This window comes from Asterias rubens, chromosome 10 (genome assembly GCF_902459465.1).
Source record: "Asterias rubens chromosome 10, eAstRub1.3, whole genome shotgun sequence".
Taxonomy (NCBI): domain Eukaryota; kingdom Metazoa; phylum Echinodermata; class Asteroidea; order Forcipulatida; family Asteriidae; genus Asterias; species Asterias rubens.
In genome coordinates this window covers 9685267-9692659 of record NC_047071.1, presented here as the reverse complement: position 1 = coordinate 9692659, position 7393 = coordinate 9685267, and positions in this window count along the sequence as shown.

Genomic DNA, 7393 nt, shown 5'->3' with positions numbered 1-7393 from the left:
CACTTTCGGTAAACAGTGTTGTCCAAGCCCACACTTCGTGTATCACAATTTATATATAATTATTATAACAATCCTGTGATGAAAATTTAGGCTCAAACGGTCATCGGAGTCGGGAGATAATAACGGAAAAACCTACCCTTGTTTCCGCACAATTCGCCGTGTCATGACATGTGTTTAAAATAAATCCGTAACTCTCGATATCGAGAATTGATAATTGTTTTAATGTTTTCTCAAAAAGTAAAACATTTCATGGAATAATATTTCAAGAGAAGTCTCTGACCATTACCTTCTGTAAACCCTGTAAGTTATTTGTAAATCTGTGGATTTTTGTTTCTGTTCCGAAAGTGGCTTTTGGCTTTAAATCTCAGCTACCTCTTTCATAAACCTACCTACTTAATCATAATATTAGTCGTTACACGAGTCTCAGGTCCTTCTGCATAAGCCTCAAGTTATGTTTTACAATGTACATTGTGTATGGTTTTCCCCCACTTGCAGTGCACAGAGCGAGTTGACGGTCCTTGATGCCCTAGACTGGACTATTCCACTTGTCTAATGGGGATTAAGTTCCAAGTATTGTTGGTATTTTAAATAGGCTCAGGGGAAATTGCATACCCATTATACACAGCCTGCTACATGTACACGTCTTCCGGTTCAACACAGCCAAAACCAACCAACCCTCTTAAAAAAAAATGGAATCATTCCAGCCATCTGTTAATTGTATCAGGACGTGGTGGTGTTTACCTTGGTTTTAAGATCACCCCCCCCCCCCCTCCACCCCTCACCCCACCCCACACCATCATCACACTTGTGTGATTTTTTTTCCAGCAGAGGCCGGGCGCCTATAGTAGGCCCAACAGGGTTTTCAAACACAATAATAATTTAATCTCAACCTACACGAGACTTTTAATAAATAAATAATGTGGTTTTTAATCTTGTAGTTATTTGTAATTAAAATGAAGCAATATTTGTGTACCTCCTTGTTATGCATACGTTTGGGCCGATCTCTTAATTCTATAGAATTAAATTTTCTTGAGAGAACAGATTGTTGTGAATATTTTCATTAATGCTTTAATAAATTACTTTTTCTTTAGTTGCTGGTATCGTGTGTCAAACGTTTTTTTAGTTGCTGTCTCCTTTTCCCTGTTTATCGAGGTAATCAGTTGATGAAATCATAATGAAGGGAAACCTTAAAAAGGGAGTTTATGGGCTTACCCCTTGTGATTTTATCAAAATTCAACTCGTATTCGACACAAATTGATACAGTTGCCCTTGTAGTTTTGTATCGGTTTTCGAGACAAATTTTGACAAGAAATTTAAGGCCTTTACCTTTTGTGACCTCATAAAATTTCACTGAACTCACATTCTTTCCCTTGGGATTTTATTAAAATTCATTCCAATATCGACACTTTATATCTAATCAAGTTTGAGCCCATGTTGACAAAGACTCGATACTTCTATACACCTTGAAATTGTACCAAACTTAGCCCAATATCTATTTATTATTTATTTATATAATTCTTCGGACAATACAAACATCCTACAAGCAAGCATAGGCCGTCCAGGGAAAGGCAAAAGTCACAAAAACTGTCATCAAAACAAATGTGCCCTCCCAGACCTTGCTCGTAAAAAGGTAAAAATGTAAACACTATTCCTTACACAAAATTCTAATAGTTGTTGTGAAAATTAAAACAAAAGATGGCATGTAAAGAATTACACGAATGATATAAGAACCGCCACATCAAAATAAAGGCCACTATTACAGCACTTTAAATATATTTCTTTTTAGTTTAGAACAATAATATCGACAACAAACCAAAGCTAAACCCATTAGGATTTTATCAAAAATCAACCCAAGAGAAAAACACAATACCCTCTTTTCTGGGTGATCACTTGATCAAACCAAGAAAAGGGGAAAACTTAAAAGAACAATCATATTTCGGAGACGGCGCTGTTCACTTAAATTCAGTACATTATCACTTCGACACTCATCTTTTTCTGCTCCGATGCATTACAATGCATTATTTTTCAGTAAAGTACATAAGGGAACCGTAGCCTATACGGTTAGAGGAGGGCTTTTAATGGTACTGACCCGGGTTCGAATCCCAATGCTACCAATCTTTTTCTTTTACTAAGTCGGCATAGCAGTTCATTATTTAAGTAGTGTTTAAAATCACCTCCTAACACCAACGGGCACTTTGGTGACACAGTGCACTGGATCGTTCGCTTGCGTGCGTTCCAGAGCTGGGAGACCCGGTTCGAATCCCGCCCCGTACCATAGGGACATGACTTTTACTGCTAGCACCAGTAAGTGATTGGGGTCCGTCATGTCTCTCCCCAAATTAGGGTAGGATGATTATCCCGGGTCGGAAAGTAAAGGAGGGGCCGGGACTAGCCATCCCTTAAGGGTTCTAATGGGTGATCACCACGCTGGTTTCGATCAGACTTTGAGTCCCCTGAATGCCTGGTCTTCACTCTAACTAACTTTCTGCACAAATTAGCTTTAACTTTAAAACACTTTTTAGAGATAATGACTAAGTATTGTTTTCGTGTTTGTACCCCCTTATTTTTTTCAGGCAAAGCGGACATAACAATTTCAAGGCTGAAAGAAATGAAAATAAATGTTAAATTGTTGCAGAAATTGTTTCTTTTTAAGAAATTGGGCTAAAATCAGATAAAATCGCCATGGGTAAGCCTTTCATTTTGATATTGGCTAAAAGTAGAAAAACATTGCAAAGGTTAAGACTTCCATTATGGATGAAAGTGGGCTGAAATCAGATGAACTCGCACGGGGTAAGCCTTGTATGTTTTAATGAATAAGGGCTTAAATCAGATAAAATCGTAAGGGGTAAGCAGTGCCTTTTTGACGAGTTTGGTATGAAATCAGATAAAATTGCAAAGGGGTATGCCCTGCATTTTTGATGAATTCGGGCTAGAATTTAATAAAATTGCATGGGGTGACCCCTGAAATTTTTGATGAATTTGGGCTAAAAAACAGATACATTCGCAATGGGTATGCAGTTTTGACGAATCTGGGCACATATTATTTATAATTGCATTTTCGATGAATAAGGGCTAAAGTTAGATAAATTCGCAAGCATGAGCCTTGCATTTTTGACAGATTTTGTATAAAACCAAATAAAATCGCAAGGGGTAAGCCTTGCGTTTTTGATGAATCTGGGCTTAAATTTGATAAAATAGCAATGGGTAAGCCTTGCATTTTTGACGAATCTGGGCTGAAATTAGATAAAATCGCAAGGGGTACGCCTTGCATTTTTGATGACAAATTTGATAAAATCGCAAGGGGTAAGCCTTGCATTTTTGATGAATCTGGGCTAAAATTAGATAAAATCGCAAGGGGTAAGCTTTGCATTTTTGATGACAAATTTGATAAAATCGCATGGTTTAAGTCTTGCATTTTTGACGAACCTGGGCTAAAATTAGGAAAATCGCAACAGGTAAGCCTTGCATTTTTGACGAATCTGGGCTAAAATCAAATAAAATAGCAAAGGGTAAGCCTTGCATTTTTGACGAATCTGGGCTAAAATTAGATAAAATCGCAAGGGGTACGCCTTGCATTTTTGATGACAAATTTGATAAAATCGCAAGGGGTAAGCCTTGCATTTTTGATGACAATTTGATAAAATCGCAAGGGGTAAGCTTTGCATTTTTGACGAATCTGGGCTAAAATTTGATAAAATCGCAAGGGGTAAGCCATGCGATTTTGCTAAATCTGGGCAACAATTTTATGAAATCTCAAGGAGTAAGCTTTGCATTTTTTATGACAAATTTGATAAAATCGCATGGGGTAAGTCTTGCATTTTTGACGAATCTGGGCTAAAATTAGGAAAATCGCAAGAGGTAAGCCTTGCATTTTTGACGAATCTGGGCTAAAATTAGATAAAATCGCAAAGGGGTAAGCCTTGCAATTTTAACGAATCTGGGCTAAAGTTAGATAAAATTGCGAGGGGTAAGCCTCGCATTTTTGATGAACCTGGGCTAAAATTTGATAAAATCGCAAGGATAAGCCTTGCATTTTGATGACAATTTGATAAAATCGCAAGGGGTAAGCCTTGCATTTTTAATGAATCTGGGCCAAAAAAAAAAGATAAAAATCGCAAGGGGTAAGCCTTGCTATTTTGATGACAAATTTGATAAAATCGCAAGGGGTAAGCCTTGCATTTTTTAAGAATCTGGGCTAAAATTAGATAAAATCGCAAGCGGTAAGCCTTGCATTTTTGACGAATCCGGGCAAAAAATTGACAAAAGCGCAAAAGGTAAGCCTTGTATTTTTGACAAATCTGGGCTAAAATTACATAAAATTGCAAAGGGTAAGCCTTGCATTTTTGACGAATCTGGGCTAAAATTAGATAAAATCGCAAAGGATAAGCCTTGCATTTTTGACGAACCTGGGCTAAAATTAGATAAAATCGCATTTTTGACGAACCTGGGCTAAAATTTGATAAACCTGCAAGGGGGTTAGCCTTGCATTTTTGATGACAAATTTAATGAAATCTCTTTTTTTTTTTATTTGGGCTAAAATTAGATAAAATCGCAAGGGGTTAGCCATGCAATTTTAACGAATCTGGGCTAAAATTTGATAAAATCGCGAGGGGTAAGCCTAGCATTTTTGACAAATCTGGGCTAAAATTAGATACAATAGCAAGGGGTAAGCCTTGCAATTTTAACGAATCTGGGCTAAAGTTAGATAACATCGCAAGGGGCAAGCCTTGCATTTTGATGACAAATTTTATAAAATCGCAAGGGGTAAGCCTTGCATTTGTTTACCAATCTGGGCTAAAATTAGATAAAATCGCAAGGGGTAAGCCTTGCATTTTGATGAATCTGTGCTAAAATGAGACAAAATCGCAAGGGGTAAGCCTTGCATTTTTAATAAACCTGGGCTAAAATTTGATAAAATCGCAATGGGTAAACCTTGCATTTTTGATGAATCTGGGCTATATTAGATAAAATCGCCTTGCATTTTTGACGAAACCGGGCAAAAAATTGACAATAGCGCAAAAGGTAAGACTTGTATTTTTGACGAATCTGGGCTAAAATTACATAAAATTGCAAAGGGTAAGCCTTGCATTTTTGACGAATCTGGGCTAAAATTAGATAAAATCGCAAAGGATAAGCCTTGCATTTTTGACGAATCTGGGCTAAAATTAGATAAAATCGCATTTTTGACGAACGTGGGCTGGCTAACATATGATAAACCTGCAAGGGTTTAGCCTTGCATTTTTGATGAATCTGGGCTAACGTTTGATAAAATCTCAAGGGGTAAGCCTTGCATTTTGGATGACAAATTTGATAAACTCGCAAGGGTAAGCCTTGCATTTTTATGAATCTGGGCAAAAAAAAAAATAAACTCTCAAGGGGTGAGCCTTGCATTTTTTAAGAATCTGGGCTAAAATTAGATAAAATCGCATGGGATAAGCCTTGCATTTTTGACGAATCTGGGCTAAAATTTGATAAAATCGCAAAAGGTAAGCCTTGTATTTTTGACTTATCTGGGCTGAAATTAGATAAAATTGCAAAAGGTACCCCTTGCTTTTTTTGACGAATCTGGGCTAAAATTAGATAAAATTGCAAAGGGTAAGCCTTGCAATTTTAACAAATCTAGGCTAAAGTTATATACAATCGCAAGGGGTAAGCCTTGCATTTTTGATAAAACCTGGGCTAAGATGCGATAAAATTGCAAGGGGTAAGCCTTGCATTTTTGACTAAACTGGGCGAAAATTAGATAAAATCACAAGGGGTAAGCCATGCATTTTTGATGACAAATTTAATAAAATCGCTTTTTTATGAATCTGGGCTAAAATTAGATAAAATCGCAAGGGGTTAGCCATGCAATTTTAACGAATCTGTGCTAAAATTAGATAAACTCGCAAGGGGTAAGCCTTGCATTTTTGATGAATCTGGGCTGAAATTAGATAACATCGCAAGGGGTAAGCCTGGCATTTTTGATGAACCTGGGCTAAAATTTGATGAAATCGCAAGGGGTAAGCCTAGCATTTTTGACAAATCTGGGCTAAAATTAGATAAAATCGCAAGGGGTTAGCCATGCAATTTTAACGAATCTGGGCTAAAATTAGATAAACTCGCAAGGGGTAAGCCTTGCATTTTTGATGAATCTGGGCTGAAATTAGATAAAATCGCAAGGGGCAAGCCTTGCATTTTTGATGACAAATTTTATAAAATCGCAAGGGGTAAGCCTTGCATTTTTTTACCAATCTGGGCTAAAATTTGATAAAATCGCAAGGGGTAAGCCTTGCATTTTTGATGAATCTGTGCTAAAATGAAATAAAATCGCAAGGGGTAAGCCTTGCATTTTTAATAAATCTGGGCTAAAATTTGATAAAATCGCAAGGGGTAAACCTTGCATTTTTGATGAATCTGGGCAAAAATGCAAGGCTTACCCCTTGCGATTTTATCAAAGTTTTTGCCCAGATTCATCGAAAATGCAAGGCTTACCCCTTGCGATTTTATCTTATTTTAGCCCAGATTCGTTCAAAATGCAAGGTTTACCCAATGCGATTTTATCAAATTTGTCATCAAAAATGCAAAGCTTACCCCTTGAGATTTCATGAAATTGTTGCCCAGATTTATCAAAATCGCAAGGCTTACCCCTTGCAATTTTATCTAATTTTAGCCAAGATTCGTCAAAAATGCAAGGCTTACCTTTTGCGATTTTGTCAATTTTTTTTTCCGGGATTCGTCAAAAATGCAAGGCTTACCCCTTGCGATTTTACCAAATTTTAGCCCAGATTCGTCAAAATGCAAAGCTTATCCCTTGCGATTTTATCTAATTTTAGCCCAGATTCATCAAAAATGCAAGGCTTACCCCTTGCGATTTTATCAAATTGTTTGCCCAGATTCTCCAAAAATGCAAGGCTTACCCCTTGCGGTTTTATCAAATTTGTCATAAAAAATGCAAGGCCTACCCCTTGCGATATTATCAATTTTAGCTCAGATTCGTCAAAAATGCAAGGCTTACCCCTTGCTATTTTATCTAATTTTAGCCCAGTTTCATCAAAAATGCAAGGCTTACCCCTTGCGATTTTATTTGGTTTCATACAAAATCTGTCGAGAATGCAATTTATCTAATTTTAGCCCTTATTCATCGAAAATGTAATTATAAATAATTTTTGCCCAGATTCGTCAAAACTGCATACCTATTGCGAATGAATCTGATTTTAGCCGAACTTCATAAAAAAATTCATGGCTCACCCCATGCAATTTTATTAAATTTTAGCCCCAATTCATCAAAAATGCAGGGATTACCCCTTACGATTTTATCTGATTTGAGCCCAGATTCATCAAAAATGCAAGGCTTACCCCTTACGATTTTATCTGATTTAAGCCCAGATTCATCAAAAATGCAGGGCTTACC